The sequence below is a fragment of the Acomys minous genome, assembly GCF_964271855.1.
Source record: "Acomys minous genome assembly, chromosome: 1".
In the NCBI taxonomy this organism is placed as follows: domain Eukaryota; kingdom Metazoa; phylum Chordata; class Mammalia; order Rodentia; family Muridae; genus Acomys; species Acomys minous.
In genome coordinates, this window is record NC_140483.1 from 144,860,319 (window position 1) to 144,877,348 (window position 17,030).

Consider the following 17,030-nt stretch of genomic DNA (forward strand, 5'->3'; position numbering starts at 1 on the left):
AGAACATTGAGATACAATAGAGTCTTTGTGCAGCTCCCAATGTAGACTGGACACTGTACAGGTGAGGAAACGGAAGCACCATGAATTATGAGACTTTCCCCAGATCACACAATCATTGACAAAGACTGAGAACTGGGGCTGTCAAGGGACTCCGGAAGAGTATTGGCTATGTTCTAATACTTTCTAAAGCTTAACCTTTTCAAGGTCATTTATTTATTCATTTATTTATTTTTAGCTCTCTGAGTCTTAATTACTTCCTCTGGACAATGAGATTCTACCCCGACAGGAACATTGGATTTATAGAGTCTACATACACAAGACCCTGCAGATTATTAATTCTGAATTAGCCCAGCAAAGTTATATTGTCATGGCTTATCTTTGTGCTTCTTTAGTAGCCAGTGGCTGCATGTCTTCTAAAATTTATAGTTAAGTGGAAGTGATCTTTCAGTAAGAGTAACATTATGACTTTTGAATGCCTGTTTGTTGAGTTTTAATAATAATGGAAATAATTATCAATTTATTCATTTATTTTTGGGGAGGACACCACAGTGTGAATGTGGATACTTGAAGACAATTTTGGGGAATAGGTTCTCTCCTTCCACCATATGAGACCCAAGAATGAAACTTATTAGGCTTGGCAGCAGGCATCTTTACCCACGGAGCCACCCTCCCACCTCTCCAAATTCTATTTTCAAAGGAATTATTATTTCCCCATACATGCTCTCATTACCAAGAATTCAAGTTTGTGTTCTGATGTATTTCATGCCAGACCCTGTTCTTGTTCACTGTTCTTGCCTTACCTCAATCTTTCCACCTTAAAAAAAATATACTTTTTATTCTTCATAAGTTCTATGCGTGGATACAAAGTATGTTGATTGATGCCATTATTACTACCCACTCCAGCTCCTCTAGAATCCCCATCCCATCTCCCCCCAAGTTTAATGTACTCTCCTTATTTATTCTTTGTTGGTATTACTAACCCCCAAGTTCACCTAGCACTGTCTATGTGCACATGGGTGGACAGCCATCCAATGGTGGCATCATGCCAGCAGCCATATCCCAAAGGAAAGTAGCTCTCTCCCTCAGTAGTCATCCTTCCCATCCCTGCTGGATTTTGGACTGGCACGATCTTGTACAGGTCTTGTTCAGGTGACCACAGCGTCTGTGAGTTGGTCATGCAATAGCCATGTCATGGCCAGTAGTCAGTACTTCACAATTCTCCTTTTCATCTACCAGTTCTTACATTCTTTCTGACCCACTCTTTATGAAGTTCTCTGAGACTTGGAGACATGCCTAGGGTTAAAGGTTTTAGGTGAGTATAGGGGAATTTGGAGGCGGAAAGGGTAAGAACTGGCTAGCCAACATTAAAAATACATGAAGACATGGATATCTAGTTTGTAAGCTAATTAAAACATATTTTTAAAAGGAGAATTTGAGTAGAAGTACCATGTGTAGATGGAGAATGGTGCTCCCAGAAGATGTGAGTTGTGAAATGGAAATATCAATGCTAGGCATGAAATACTTTGCTAAAAGGTGTTGGTCAGGGAAGCCCCAGAGATACCCAAAATGATACAAGCTGCTGTCATTGCTCTTGGCTGACTCCCATGACTAGGGAAGATCATACTGCAGAAGGCACTACTCACAGAGGACATAGTGACATCAGCCTTGAACTGACCAGAAAACTCAATTCATAAGCCAGTATGCTCGGGGAGAAAATATATCAATGGTCTTACCCAATGCTTCACTGACCTGCTGGTGAGATGTGGCCATTGGTACAAAGAGGTGTGAATGTTAGAAGGGTAGCCAACCACTTTGTGACAGGATTCAAATCCATAGGAGGGTTTCATGCTGGCACTTTAACAAGTTTGAAAACCCTTGACTGGGAAGATGGATCATAGTCTCTAGGGACAACCTAATGGTCTTGCCATCAGATTGCATCTGAAGATTTATGTTTTTACGTATAGATTTCTGCTGTTCTCAGTTTTTGTCAGAGGACTTTCCTTCTGCAGTGGGCAGTAATGAACTCAGAGATTCATAGCTGTTAAGTGTGGGGTATAAACAGTGATAGGTAGGTCATCCCTATCAACCTAATCCTTTTGTCTTCAAAGTCAGTGGAAATTTGAATTGAACTTAATGTTGTTGACCTAATCCATCAGAACCTACCAACTATGGCACAAAGTATGGGCTTGTTATATAGATTTCCCCCACTGAGTATTAGACCTAAATCTAATGAAAGAAAGTAAATAAAAATATTAAGTACTTCCTGAGGCAAATGATGAAGGAGACAAATGAAAATACACACATGTCCTGAAGCAAGTGATGAAAGAGGCATAAATCTAAACATAGTGGAGTTATTGTGACAAAGGAAATATAAGGTCTTTGAAACACATTGCTTTGATATGACTCATAAAATGGAAAACCAAAGCAAAGCATTGAATGTTGCACAGTGCAGCACTACAATTATTTGGCCAAAAGGAGAGACGGTGTGTTAAGGAGATGGCTTAATGGGTAAAGGGCTTTCTGCACAAGCATGAGGACCTGACTTCAGATCCCCAGCACGTATGTAAAAAGCGAGGTACAGGCTGTGCCTGTAATCTCAGTGCAAGGAGCAGATCCTGGGGGCCTTCCACAAATTCCAGGTTCAGTGAAAAAAAATTGTCTCAGAAAATAAGATGGAAAATGATAGAAGACAGCCAATGTTAACCTTAGGCCCCTGAGGTGCATGCCACACATGCATACACACACACACACACACACACACACACACACACACACAGAGACACACAAATGTGCAAACTACACACGTGCACACAGAAAAGAGAAAGAGAAGTTGCAGTGAAATGAGACAAAAAATTTAAATTAATTTCTGAATCAAAGCTTGGACAGCTTCAAAAAGTAGCAAATGTTAGGCATCACATGCGATTATTCAAGGAAAATAAAGTGTTTGAAACAAAGTGGAGGCTCATTTTCCCAGGGATGTTTTGATCAAGGCTTGTCCTAAGGACTTCAGAGTGCTACGTCAGATGGTTCCCATCAAGCCCCTGTCTCCACTGACCACCCAGTGGCACATGTTCTGGTTCCCACATCTCTACCAGGGACTCATCAAAACACTGGTTTTTAATTCATGACACCAAGATGGCCTGAACTAGAGAGCTGGTTTCATCACACATGATTCTTGCTAAAGGGGCTGAAGGTGTAGCTCAGGGTAGCTCAGCTCCACAGTGCATGCCCAACATGCACTAGCATCCAAAAAGAGAAAATCAAGGAAGAGTTGAGTGGTGACGAAAGAGTGGTGAGCTTTATTATAAGCGTGATGACAGTAATAACACCTATCATTTTTTGTTCAAGGATTTCTGATACACCATGCTCTTTTCATACATGATCTTTAGTTGCTGACCTTCCAAAGAAAGGTTTATTGTCCTTATTTTTATTCACAAAGAAACTAAGAGCAAGAAACTTGTCCAGACTCAAAAGACCGGAACACGGAGAGTCAGTTGCACCTAGCCATGTTCTGAAGCCGACCCAACCACCTTTTTGTGACCAGAGACAGCATGAATTAGCTCATTCTCCATTCCCCTATAAGCGGTTTATGACCTTGGACATTAAACCTTAATTAATCAGAGAGGAATGACTTGTGTTGGCAGGTAGGCATCCTGCTTAGACTGGGCATCGTTTCACGTGAACAGCTGCCTGGCCAGGCATATCAGAAGAGCAGGAGGACCCGGTCCCCTGAGCAGTACCACAGCATGCTGCTTCTGTGGCATCAGCATGCCCACCCCTGGGCCGTGCAGTGTGACTGAAACTCAAAGTTCAAGAGAGCAAAGCTGACACTTGTCAAACCTTAGACAAAACCAAATGCTGACTCAAACATTGTCTGCAGGATTACTGTATTGCTGTTTGGTTGGTTGTTTTTTTATTTATCCTTTACATTGTCTCTGAGGGTTATTTGTTGTTTAGTTCCTTTTTTGGCTTGAAGAACTGTTGTCCTTTATAAAAGTCTCCTAAGTGTATAATGTTGAGAGGGAAGCTATGATCTGGAGGGAGACTAGTGAACCTGGAGGCTGAGGAATACTGCGGACGTCCAAATCTTACAGATGCACACTTTCACCATATGTGCAATGATACTAGCAACACCACCAGTAGAACTTGTTTATGCGGGCTGAGTGTGTGATTTGGTGCAAAGTGCTTGCCTGGCATGTGTAAGGCCTGAGATCCAATCTCCAGCACCACAGAAACAAAGCCAATCAACTGACCAACAAAACACCAGGGACTGATTATCGAGCATGGATTCAGTAACGTGGGAGAGGTCTAGCAGGGAGCAGGATTTTCATTAATGATCTGATTTATATGTCCAATTACAGATTATTTCAAGAGGCAACATAATATCATTCGTTCTCCCTACCATCAGCACCTTCAGCAGTTCTCCCTGTGTTATCTACGTGCTGTCCCACTTTAAATACTTGTGATCTGAATAGGACAGACAATTCAAACCTATTCATATACAGCATGAGGTGTGGGTCACAAAGAAACTAGCACCTACAAGCATGGACCACTGCAACATTAATGATACTGAGGGGACAGAACTCTAAAAAAAAAAAAGAGGCCACACCCACATGGGGTAACTGGAATAAACACAACTAGGCTTTTCACAATGTCTTTTCAAGGATGTGATCGAGATATTTCCTTATTGTTTGGCTAGCTGCTTTTAAGCGTAGGATGGTTCCAGACTATAAATCTTTTAGCCGTGGTGTTGTAGGATGGTGCTATCAGCACAGTTTGTATGATCTTTATTGAGATTCCGTATTTGGCTTTTTGTTAGCTGTGTAGACATTGTGTAGAGGATGTACTGTATTTGAGAGTACAGGAAGAGAAACATTGGTCTAATCTTAAAGAGCTCATACTATCAGAGGTAGGAGAGGATTGAGGCCACAATCAAAGCAATGAAACTGAGTACAAAATGAACTAATACATTGTGATGGGAGGGCTGCTGCTGCTGCTGGTGGTGGTGGTGGGAGGTGTGGTCGTGGTAGTGGTGATGGTGGTGAAGATGATGGTGGTAGTGGTGATCATGGTGGGGAGGAGGTTGTCATGGCAGTGTTTATGAAAGACTCCATGAAATAATGTGAAAGAAGAGATCTAAGAAAGATATGACTGTTGCAGTCTTGTACGTGGCCAATTAATGGTTCATGCTAGAAGTTCCAGTCTGCCTGTTAAACCTACAAGGGTTGAGATAGCGATGCTTCACCACGGCTCCAAGCATCTAGTGCCGTGACTGGAACACATGAGGTACCTAATTCACTAATACAAATCTCAAAATGCCTGGAATAATTGACTTATTTTCTTCTCTGTGGTCTTTGAAATAACTGATAGTAAAAATACAGTCTTTTACCTTAGGTTCTGAAAGCTTTTCTAGTATCCCTTTGCAGTTTCACAGTAATCTCCTATCATGTTATATAAGAACCACTGCTCCCTAATTTTAAGACAATATGCTGATAAAATGCACATGATATAGTTTGCCGTCTTGATCATTTTAATTGTCCAGTTCAGCATCATTAAGAATATATACATTGTTAGGAAACAAATTTTTACAACTTGCAAAAAACCTGAAACCTTACCCATTAAACAACTCTCCACTTTACCATCTTCCCAGGACCTGGCAGCCACTATTCTGTTTTCTACTTCACAAGTTGGACTGCTCTAGTTACTTCCTATAAGTGGGATCCTATAGTTGTGGTGGGTTTCCCTTAACAAACTATCCTTAAGTTCCATTCGTATTGTGGCACCCAGACTTGATGCTGCCTCATCTAGGTCCTTTGCTTCTGGCACACGACGCCTTTCCATTCAAGGCTGAGTAATATTCCATTGCACTATTATGTCACATTTTGTTCATCCGCGTACCAGTAAATGAACCTTGGGTTGTTTTGACCTTTGGTTGCTGTGGATCATGTTGCCATCAACCTAAGTTTGTGAAGACTATCATAAAAACCACGCTTGCCTGGGATGGAGAGATGACTCAGCAGGTAAGAGCATTTTCTGTTGTTCCAGAAGATTCAGGTTTGGAGATCAGTATGCAAGCTGCGTGGCTCACAGCCATTGGACCTGATGCCCATTTCTGGTCTCTTCGGGGCACCAACACACATAGACACATAAGATACATAGGCTAAGAGTGGTAAGTCTTTTATACGTTATCCCTGGCTAGCATATGAAAACACCCAGGCTTGGTGATCTACTCTTAGGGGACAAAACTGCTTTCTGAAATAAGCTAGGCTTATTTCTCTGATATGTGGAATCCAGGGAGGGAAAAAGGCATAAAATACATAACAATAGAAGGCAGACCATGAGTGAAGAGGCTTAGAGGAACGGTGAAAGAGATGATATGGGGAGAATATGATCAAAGTATGTAACAAATATCCAGGAAGAAAATGTTTCAGTAAAACCTATTATTTATTACAATTAATATTTGCTGATGTTTTACATTTTTTACTTTCAATTTCTTTGTGTTCTTTTTCTTAATACTCCAGCTTTATTGAGATAAGACCATATATCATTCAGTTCACTATATTAAGATGATTTCATTTTTATTTTATGTGTATGAATGTTTGTCTGCATGTGAACCATGTGTTGCCTGTTTCCCAGAAGAGCACAGCAAAGTCCCTAGAACTGGAGGTTACAGTTTTTATTTGTTTTATTTGTTATTTTATTTGTGTATTTATTTGTTTGTTTTTATGTATTCTTTCATTATTTGTATATGGATGTTTTGCCTGCATATATGTGCACCAAGTGGGCAGTGCCCATGGAAGCCAGAAGAAGGTGTCAGATGCCCTGGAAATGTTACTAGCCACCATATGGGTGCTGGGAACAAAATCTCTGTTCTCTACCCAAACCAGCTGATGCTTTTAATCACTAAACCATCTCTCCATCCCCTCAGTTCACTGTTTGCTAAATCACAAACTTGAAGGCATAGGAACCTTAACAGCACCATAATACTCCTGGGGGGTGGGGGGTGGGGGTGAGGGTGGGGGGCAAGCATCAGAATGGAAACGGCTCACCTTCCTTTTCTTTGTGGCAGTGTTTTGACCGTCTTCACTGCTAAGCCATCAGAACCACTGGTTCTGAGAAGACCAGAGTGCCTGTGTGGGCTGAACTATCTGGGGCTGGTGAATTGAAGAGTATCCAGTCTAGGGATCCAAAATCCCACTTCCCTAGACACTGGAGACTAAAACTGAGCCCTAAAATGGACAAAGACAGTTCCCTAAAGGGACCACATCTGCCTGGTTCAACTGGAAGAAATCTTGCTGGAATTCGAATAGAGCTTTACCAGTCTTCATTAGAGGGATTTCCTGATTGAAACCTGTGCTGGTGAGTTTTTAAGATGCTGAAAGTAGCAGCAATTATTCACTGAGAATTTGAGGGTATTCTTATCTGAGGAAATGTGTCCCATCCTTTAAGATGTGGCTGAGATGGACCAACTAGGAAAGAACTTCAGAGTTACTAAGGGACCGAATCTACCTAGCAGGAGGAGTCAGAGCCTGGTTCTCAGTGCCCCCACCGTGACCCCCACACCCATGCTGTGCTATTTGCCACCTTGTCTGTGTTTTCTCTTTGCCTGTTGCGCAAATGTCTCAAAGTCCAACTCTTCCCTCACTATCTAATCTGGCAGTTAGCTATTCATGTCATTTATGAATTCCAGCCTAATACTTCTTTCACTGAGTTTATCTCTCAGCAAAACTGTTGGCCTTATGGTGGAAAGGCACTGTGTGCCAGAAACAGGAAACCCAGCTGTCTCTGACTACTCAGAACACTGAGCAGAACCAGCCTCCCAGCTGCCATCTCCCCGGTGTGTAAAATGGGACCAGAAATGATACCGAGTCCACTTTACTCAAATGACGTCATCTAAGTGTGAACTGAAAATAACGAAGCCCTTCATAACTACAAAGCGCTAGCCATGCTACCTTACCAGAGGAGGCATTGTGGTGCACTTGTGATGAATGAAGAAACGACCATATTAACTGTGGGAGTGGGGGAGGAGAGGTGACCATGAATTAAGGCCATTCACATGTGTTCCTGAGTCCCAAGATGACTGGGTAGCAGAAGAGCCACCCATTACCCTGCCACCCTGGCAAGATGGCATAGGCAGGCTAACTAACGCAGCAGCACTGAACCACGTCACCAGGAGAACGCAGCCAGACTCCGTGGACACAGCCTGCTCAGCTCCCCTGCTGCCCTGCCACACCGGATGTAATATAAGGCTGGAACAGGTTGTCTCTGTGGCAGGAAGCCAGGGAGCGTTTGCTTCCCACACTGCACCCCCGCACGAGGAACATGAGGAACACGTGGAATGACCATGGCCTGGAGGCATGCCCTTCCTCCAGGAGCACCTGGTGTGGGGAAGAGGGGAGGAGTCGGCCTCTTTGAATCAACCTAGTCCTGGGCCAGGGCGGGCTGTCCCCTTTGCTACTCCTGTAGGTGGCTCTTACTGGAATCACTTGGCAAGAGAGAACGTAGTTGCTTGGATTCCAGGGAGGAAGGGTAAACCTGACACTTCCGACAGTGTGAAGACTAAAAAATGTCCGACACTTATCACAAGGTCGTCATGTTCTTGGGTCTCCCAGTCAGAGAAAACAAAGGTCTTGCTAACCCTATAGGCCAGTCATTTCCCCAGTGCCTCACCCTCGCCTCCTCCGAACTACAAAAGCCCTGTCTCTGAGATGCCAAGGCGCACAGCACATTCTCCACACCTTCCGTCAGTTTCCCATCCTCCTACCCCCACCCCCGACCCTGGGAGGCTGGCAGGATAGCTGCCTGTAGTGCTTCCCCAAAAGCCCCTCTTAGACAGGTCTGCTAGCAGGGGATGCCCGGGGCACAGATGCAGAGGGAGCTCAGAGCTCAGCCTGGCACTCCTTACGCATTTAGATCCAGAGAGTACTTATTCAGACTTCCATTCCAGAACCTCCAGAAAGTGCAATGCATTCCCGCAGGTATGAGGAAATTGCCACTGTGCGTGCACGTGTGTGTGTGTGTGTGTGTGTGTGTGTGTGTGTGTGCGGCGCACACAATACACACACATACTTTGCACCTTCAAACAAACTTTGCACCTTCAACAAATCAGCTTATTGAGCTGCTGGCCAGGGCTGCCTGCTCTGCTGGCAACAAGCCACTCTCAGAAGCTGTGAGATTTCCTGTGACCAGAAGAATGGTTTCCTTGACCGGCGCTTGTGGTAATAGAGAGAAATATTAATTTCTCTCTTTAGAGAGTCACTAAGGTCATAAAAATATATTGTATGAAAAAAAAACATTTTCAGTTAAAACATGGAAAAAAGAAAAAGGCAAATTTGGATACAAAACAAACAACAAAAACTGGGTGTGGGGACATGCTTGTTGCAATCAATAGCAGCACAGAGATGGCAGAGACAAATAGATCCTGATCTCTAGGCCAGTGGAGACCCTTGTCACAAACAAAGCAGGGTAGTGTTTGAAGAATGACAGCCTAGGTTGGCCTCTGGCCTCCATGTGCATATTCACATCTACAGGAATACTCACCCACGTGGCCATTCATACACTATGTAAAATAAAAAATTCACTTTCTATAAAAAGTCTTTGATTTCTCACGGGGGTCTTAAAATGATAGATATTCTAAGCAAAGCGAGCTTAAAAATTAAGTTCTTAGCATGAGTTTTGCCACTGACTCTGACATTATACCATGAATGTAAGAACATTTAACCTCTGTATAGATTTATAAAAGTTATACAATTTATATTTCTTAGTTCATAAATATGATTTTCACCCTTTTTCAAGAAGAGAGGAAACATTGCATGAGATGGACTCACTGCTGTGGTTTTACTCCTTGACAGCACACGGTCTGAGTACACTCTCTGAATCACTGCTGGGTAAGGAAGAACTGAGAGGAAAAGGGATTATGGGTCACTTTATCTTCCTCCTGCCCTGCCCCCTCCCCCAAATGCCATGCTAATCAAGTTAAGGTATAATCGTGGAAGTGACACACAAAAGAAAGGATGCAGTAGGGCTCCTTGGTGTTAATTTTTCTTAATGTCATTTCCTTTCCTTCTGGAAAATGGAAGTAAGTTCTAGAGTGAAATGTGGCAGCGTGAATGAGAATGTTCCTCATCCATTCTTGCATTTGGACATTTGGACCCCAGTTGGTGGCTCTTTAGGGATGTAGAAGAGGAGTAGCCTTGCTGGCAGAAGAAGTAGAATAGGGTAGAAAAAAATATTAGACACTGATTTGTGGATTTATTTAGTGATATATTTAAAGCATTGCCTATACTGCCTATTTGTCAAGCATGACCTCACTTGATAGTTGAGACAGACTTGACCTGGAGAAAAAGCTGAAACAATGGACAGTTGCCTTTAACAATCTGCTGACTGCCGTATTCATTTCTGTAAACTCTTGCTTGCTTGTCATCCTACCTTGTAGCTTTACCATATAAAACAAGAATTCAACTACAACTGTGACTGTGAGAAACTAGGACGGCTGGGTCTATGAGTAACTTCTCTCGTCCACTCTATTGATGTCACAGCACATATTCCAGAAAGATTCCCATAACATTCCCAGAGGCCCCAGGTGTATCTCCTTTGCAAGGAACCCCCAATTTGCCAAGAGAGACTGCTGCTCTGGGGCCCCTCAGCCCACCAAATGTCTCTGGAAACCAGGAAGCATCTTCCTTTCCTGGGATTCTGGGGTTCCCTTCCAGTGGCCAAAGAGACTGTGAGACCCAATACTGAAGTCACCTTATGGAAGAAGACAAGTTAGGCTGGACATTCAGACCATCTAAGGACCCCCCAGGGAGATAGGCAAGATGAGACAGGGAAACCTCGATCAACCCACAGGAGAGTCCAATCAAAGCCTCCAAGGGATGTTGAAGGTGGCATGGGTCTCCAAGGAAACGCAGATTGGTTTCTAGAGAAATAGCCTAGGAATTTAAAATGGAGCTGTATAACGTCTGAATGAATGGTGAGTAAATGCATGAATGCTTTTAAATTCCCAGGGCTCCATGTCTGTGGGATCTGATTGGGTGAGGTCATTTCATTCAAACATAACAGGAGGTGTCCCAGCACAGGGGTTATATGTGTGGTCCTAATGTTAGACCTTCTTACATTGTTCGAAGGCCGCTGGCCAGGTGTATTGCAATAATTAATTTTTGGGTGGTTCAGTATGCACCCCTTCTTGCTTCTTAATAACTATTTGGGTTTTCTACCTCACTTCAGACTGTTTAGTTCCCAATAAATGACACACAGATCTTATAAATATAAATAAACTTTAAAGCACCATAACTGGGCAGGTGTCAACTATCTAAGCTATTTTGTCATTTGCCAGCTACACACCCCAAGTTACTTGCCATAATTGTTCCTGCCTAGGCTGTTTCTGTTCCATCAGGCCAGCCCTCATGGCCACACACTCATGGTCCTTCTCTCTGGCTCCCTCTTCTGTGTCTCTCTCCCACCTTGTGGTGTTCTCCATCTGACCCCAAGCCCAGAAACCTAAGTTCTGCCTACTTCTCTTCTGTGCAGCTATAGGCTGTGTAGTCTTTTTATTGACCAATAAACTTTAAACTGGGGAGCAAAGTTTACACAAGATTACTTGGTGTATACGACAATTTTTGGCCTGGGCTGAAATCAGATCTTGGGTGGCCAGTATTTAGCATTTCAATACATAGCACCAGACCAACATCCAATATAGGTGGGGACCTGCTTGAGGGAGAAGCTAGTCTTTGTCATCACACGCTATGCATCACACGCAGCTAGGCACATATAAAATTCCCCAGCTCCTAGTTAGGGAACTTTTCTGATCATGGGCTCTGCACAGCCCTGATGTGAGAGTTGCACGACCCTGCAAAGACTGTGAAGACCAAAGACACCATGTAATCACCCTTAAAAGCTTACCCAGAGGATGAAATTTTTGCCTGTGATAATTGTGGACACCCATTGGCTCCAAATGAAATTAAAACAAAGACTAAACCCTCCAGCTCCCAGAAGTTGTCTGCACACCAACTGTGTCAGTGGTGATCTGCCAAGCTCACACAGAGCTCACACAGCTAGGGAAACCAACTGGCAAAGCAGACAGACAAACTGGCAAGCAGTCTCCTGCAATTACCCCCAAGTGTGGGAAGGGTTGTAAGCTTTGTCACAGGTGAAAACAGTCTTGGTGGGCTTTGCCCTTGGACACACCACACCACGGACACTCCCTGAAATTAACCTTGAGATAAACTGGGTGGAGCCATCCTGGACCTGGAATTCAGGAAGCAGACAGGTGACTCCACCCAGATTATTATGTTTCTAATCGTGATGGGAGGAGGAGACCGGCCTTTGCATGTGAGACACAGATGGGCAGCAGCGAGGACAAGAGGAGGCAGCAGGTTAGTAGGTTCGGACCGAGCTTGAGTGCACGTGGATTGGGAAAAGGATCAGTGATCAGGCTGGACCAGTGCTCAGGCCAGAGACACCTAGAGCCCCGTCCCGTGGAACGGATACTAGAAGGTTCAGTCTTGTTTCCCTTTAATCTTTTTTCCTTCTTGTGTAAGATAGTTGGGTTGTATAATAAAGTTTAATTGTTAAGAAACAGAACCAACACATAAGAAGGTATATTTTAATAACTGATGGAAGGGCTACTAAAAATCAGGAGGACTGCCCAATTACTACAGGTAGGAAAATAATAATTGCAAAGATGACAGCTCCCAGCCTAGTCTGGCAAGCTTATATAAAGCAGCCCACTGGGAAAAATATCTTACAAGAATTGTTACAAATATATTTGGTTGTCCCATGGTGGCTAACACTGACCCAACACTCTAGTTAAAGCCTGTTTATAGTGTGTTTGGCACAATCCCAAGTAGGGCTCTAAGGGCCCCATGCTGACACAAAACCAAGGGTACTTCATTTAAAGAATTGAAAGTTTCCTTTACTGGCACTGAATCCAGCAGAGGGTGTGGATACTTGCTGCTTCTGTGCACTTTTCAAGCTGGAGAGCAGCTTTCCTACCCTTACAGAGAAATAACTTGGAACTTAAACACATGGTACCAGCCACAATCTTCAGGCCAGGTTAAGAAGTTTAGTAGTAAAAATGACATTGGCCAAATGCTACCAAGAAACAGACCTTTGTTGGCCAGAAATTCTGTCATTTATACTGTTTACACTCCATTGCATGCTCCATTAATGTGGTGTGATGGCTATACTTAATCATTGACTTGACTACATATGGAATTAAATAAAACCCAAAAATGGCCTGACACACCTGTGAGGGATTTTTGCTTAATTCAGTCTTTGCAGGTGGTACTACAATCCACTTCTAATCTGGATATCTGAGGTTGGAAGACTCTCCTCTAATATGAGCTGTACCGTCTCCTGGAAGCCTCGTTCTTAGCTTGTTTGCTCTTACTAAATTCTGAACCCTCTGCTCATAAGCAACCATTGGGAAAGTATCAGTTCAGTCTCTTTGAGCCTCTATGAGCACAGGTTAGTTGATTCTGTAGTTTTTCTTGTGGTATTTTCACCCTTCTGGTTCCTATACTCTTTCCTCCCACTCTTCTGCAGGGTTCTCTAAGCTCCACCTAATGTTTGAACATGACCCTCTGCATCATTTCCATCAGTTAGTTGCTGTGTGAAGCCTCTGTGATGACAACTGGCCTAGGCACCAATCTATAAGTATAGCAGAACATCATTAGGAACCATTTCATCGACTTTTTTGGTTTCGTTTTATTTTGTTTTTGTTTTTTTTTTTTTCCAGTCATGTTTGGTTCTATCCTAAGTCTCTGAGCTGTCCAGTCTCTGGTTCCTGGCTCTCCAGGCAGTGTCAGTAGTGGGCTCTTTCTCGTGGCATGGGCCTCAAATGGACCAGTCATTGGTTGGCCACTGCAAGTTCTGCACCATTCTTACCCAGCTGAGGACTAAACCCAGGGCTTTATGTTTGCTAGGCAAGTGCTCTACCACTGAGCTAAAACCTTAACCCCAATCCTTCAACCTTCTGAAGAAGATACTGCTAGGTGGAGACTGCCTTCCCCATTATCCTACAGCAAATCAGCAGGTACAGTAGACCCAGGGTCCTGGTGTCCGGTCAGATCACTATGACCTTGAGTGTCAGTGTGCTCAGCTTTGTAAAGTTTACTTAGAGCAGTGGTCTTTTTCCTTCTTCAATGATGGCAAAGAGAAAACCTTCTGGATGCAGAGGCTCTATGGATGTGCCATTTAGGGATAAAGGCAGCCACTTATTTGCAGCACTTTAACCAGCTGTGGTTTTCTATTTACACTCTGAAAAAAACAAAACAAAACAAAACAAAACAAAAACTTGTTTGACCAAGGAAGAGAGTCCACAAATTTATAGGTATTAAAGACAAATGTTTAGAAAGTAGTTTGACAACAGCACCATTTAGCAAAACAATAGTAGAATATCCCTCAGGGCCTAGGACCTCCCCAGACACGGGCTTTTGACAATGACTACATAGCAAGCCTGAATTCCTGCCTGTGGAGCAGGCCAATCAGAAAGCAGTTGGTTACCTCCATGGCATCTATGTCATTATTACACCAGTGAGCACACATTCCTTGGCTGGTCGGGATCATAGCATGCAGGGGCTAAGACCATCAATACATTTTCTTCATCAGCCTGTGAACACCTTCTAGTACTATGAAAGCTAACCGGCAGAGAGGAAGTTTCTGGTCAGTTCCAGATTTATTTCTCTGTATCTTGTAACCAACGTGTATGGTGTCTTCATCAATAGCATCTTATCATCTAGTTATGGCAGGAAACCATTTGGGGGGATCTCTGAGCCTTCCTGGCAAATAACTCACAGAAAGTTCTCCAATACCTGGCACTGAGATTTGTGTTTAATAACCTGTGTCTTTTGAAAGTATGAAGTTTTTATTGTAATAGGGTTTTTTTTCTTGTTGTTTGTTTGTTTGCATGTGTATGTGGTGTGCATATGTGAATGGGGCTGAAATTTGACATCATCATCTTCCTTGATTGACTTTTACTTTATTAATTGAGGCAAAGTGTCCCCCTGAGCCTGGAGATCTCCAATTCTAACTTGTGTAACTAGCCTTCTTGCCCCAGAGATCCCCTGTCACTGCTTCCTGAGTGCCAGGATTACAGGCAGTTGCCATGCCTGCCCAGCTTTTACATGAAATCTGGGGATCTGAATTCCAGTCATTAGGCTTGTTGGGCAAGCACTACCCACTGAAACATCTTTCCTGCTCCCAATAGTATTTCTTTTATTGCAAATACCATCTTTACGAGATTTATGTAACTGTATTAACTCCTATACAATGGCACATATAAAAGTGTGTGTGTGTGTGTGTGTGTGTGTGTGTGTGTGTGTGTGTGTGTAGGTAAATACACATACCGTACTTATAAAGCAGGAATAAAGGAGTCATCTTTTTTATTATTTCTAGGCATTTGCCTAAGAAAAATCAGCTTAAAGGAGGACTGATTAGCTAGTGGATTCATAGTAGCTGGTTCCATTGACTTGGGCCTGGATGAGGCAGAGCACCTTGGAGGCTCCTAGAACAGTGTGACAGAGGAAGCCACTCATATCCTAAGAGTCAGAGAATAAATGCCAGAGAACAGGACCAAGATATACCCCGCTTTAGAGAATACAAAGACCTAGTCCTTCTGCCTAGACCCCACCTCCCTCCCAGTAAAGCCATCCAAGCACCAGTGCATCACTGGATCAACTTGTGATGAGGTTTAGAGTCTGGAGGATCCAGTCACTTCCCCAAAACCCTCACCTTGTAGCCAGACCTTCAAGCCACCAGCCTGGAGGGGGGGTGGGTAGTAAAGAACTGAAATGTCCAAACAATTTGCTTGGTATTTTGTTATTCAAGTTCTAAATGCAGGTAGACAGGAGTCACCAAAAGCATTGACAATGGTTCCTATATCTGAGGGGTGGTATTGGAGACTTTAAAAACTTTTCTTAATACTTTTCTGTGCTGCAGTGGTTCTGAGGTGGGAAAAATGGCTCCGTGGTTAACAACACATGCATCTCTCGCAGAGGACCCAAGTTCAGTTCCCAGTAGCTACCTCAGGTAACTCACACCTGCCTGTAACTCTACTTCTAAGGTATCTAAGGTACCTCAATAATGTAAATGCACATGCACACACTCATATGCACACATATTTTAAACTATTAATCAGAACTACTTTGTTTGACGTTCATATATGAAAACATTTCTTTTAATTCCCCCAGATGCTTATAATATGAGAGCCTGTTTTTGCTTGGTTTTTCATGCGCTGGTTATTTTTATACATCAGGAAGCATGACACAGGGAAAATGATTCTCATTTTGTTAATTTATGTGCAGTGTACTCCATGAGTCTACTAGGTTGCTGCAAATATACTGAAGCTAGAGCTAAGAAAATATCCAAATGGAAAGACTGAGGAGGCCTAACTGATCATGAACCTTGAAGTCAGGGAAACCTGGCTCTGCCTCTGGGGTCTCTTAGCTCCAGGCTGTGTGTCTTTGAGCAAAACTAGTGGCTAAACTCACTCACTTAAACATCAGTTTTTCCTCTAGAAAATGCAGGCACAGACTTCTGCTTCAATAGACTTGTGAGTACTAAGTGCATTAAGATTTTTATAAGTTGTTAGTTATAATATAGATGGAGGGGGAAATAGGAGAAGAAGAAATAAGAGCATTGAAAGATCAAATGGGGGCTGGAGAGATGGCTCAGAGGTTAAGAGCACTGGCTGCTCTTCCAAAGGTCCTGAGTTCAATTCCCAGCACCCACATGGTGGCTCACAACCATCTAGAATGAGATGTGGTGCCCTCTTCTGGTATGCACCCGCACATGTATAAATAATTAAAAAAAAAAAAAAAAAAGAAAGATCAAATGGGTCTTCAAATAACAGATGTCATTGTGCTGGATGGAGGACACCTAAAGATAGTCTTGTTGGCCCCACGGAACTTACACATGTAAGGGAGTGATGAGCCGTAGTAACACCTGATTTAACACCTGATATAATGTGTTAAGTGCTGTAAGTCAGGTGTGCCAGAGGCTATAAAGAGAATGCACCCAGTACCTACTCC

General features: G+C 43.1%; 1 long non-coding RNA gene across 1 annotated transcript; it reads left to right on the forward strand.

Annotated features, from left to right (window-relative positions):
* On the forward strand, positions 1 to 9,010 carry LOC311591941. The gene is made up of 3 exons (XR_014777259.1): positions 1 to 61; positions 7,070 to 7,359; positions 7,724 to 9,010. It is a non-coding gene; the product is annotated as an uncharacterized lncRNA (long non-coding RNA).
* The last annotated feature ends 8,020 nt before the right edge of the window (positions 9,011 to 17,030 follow it).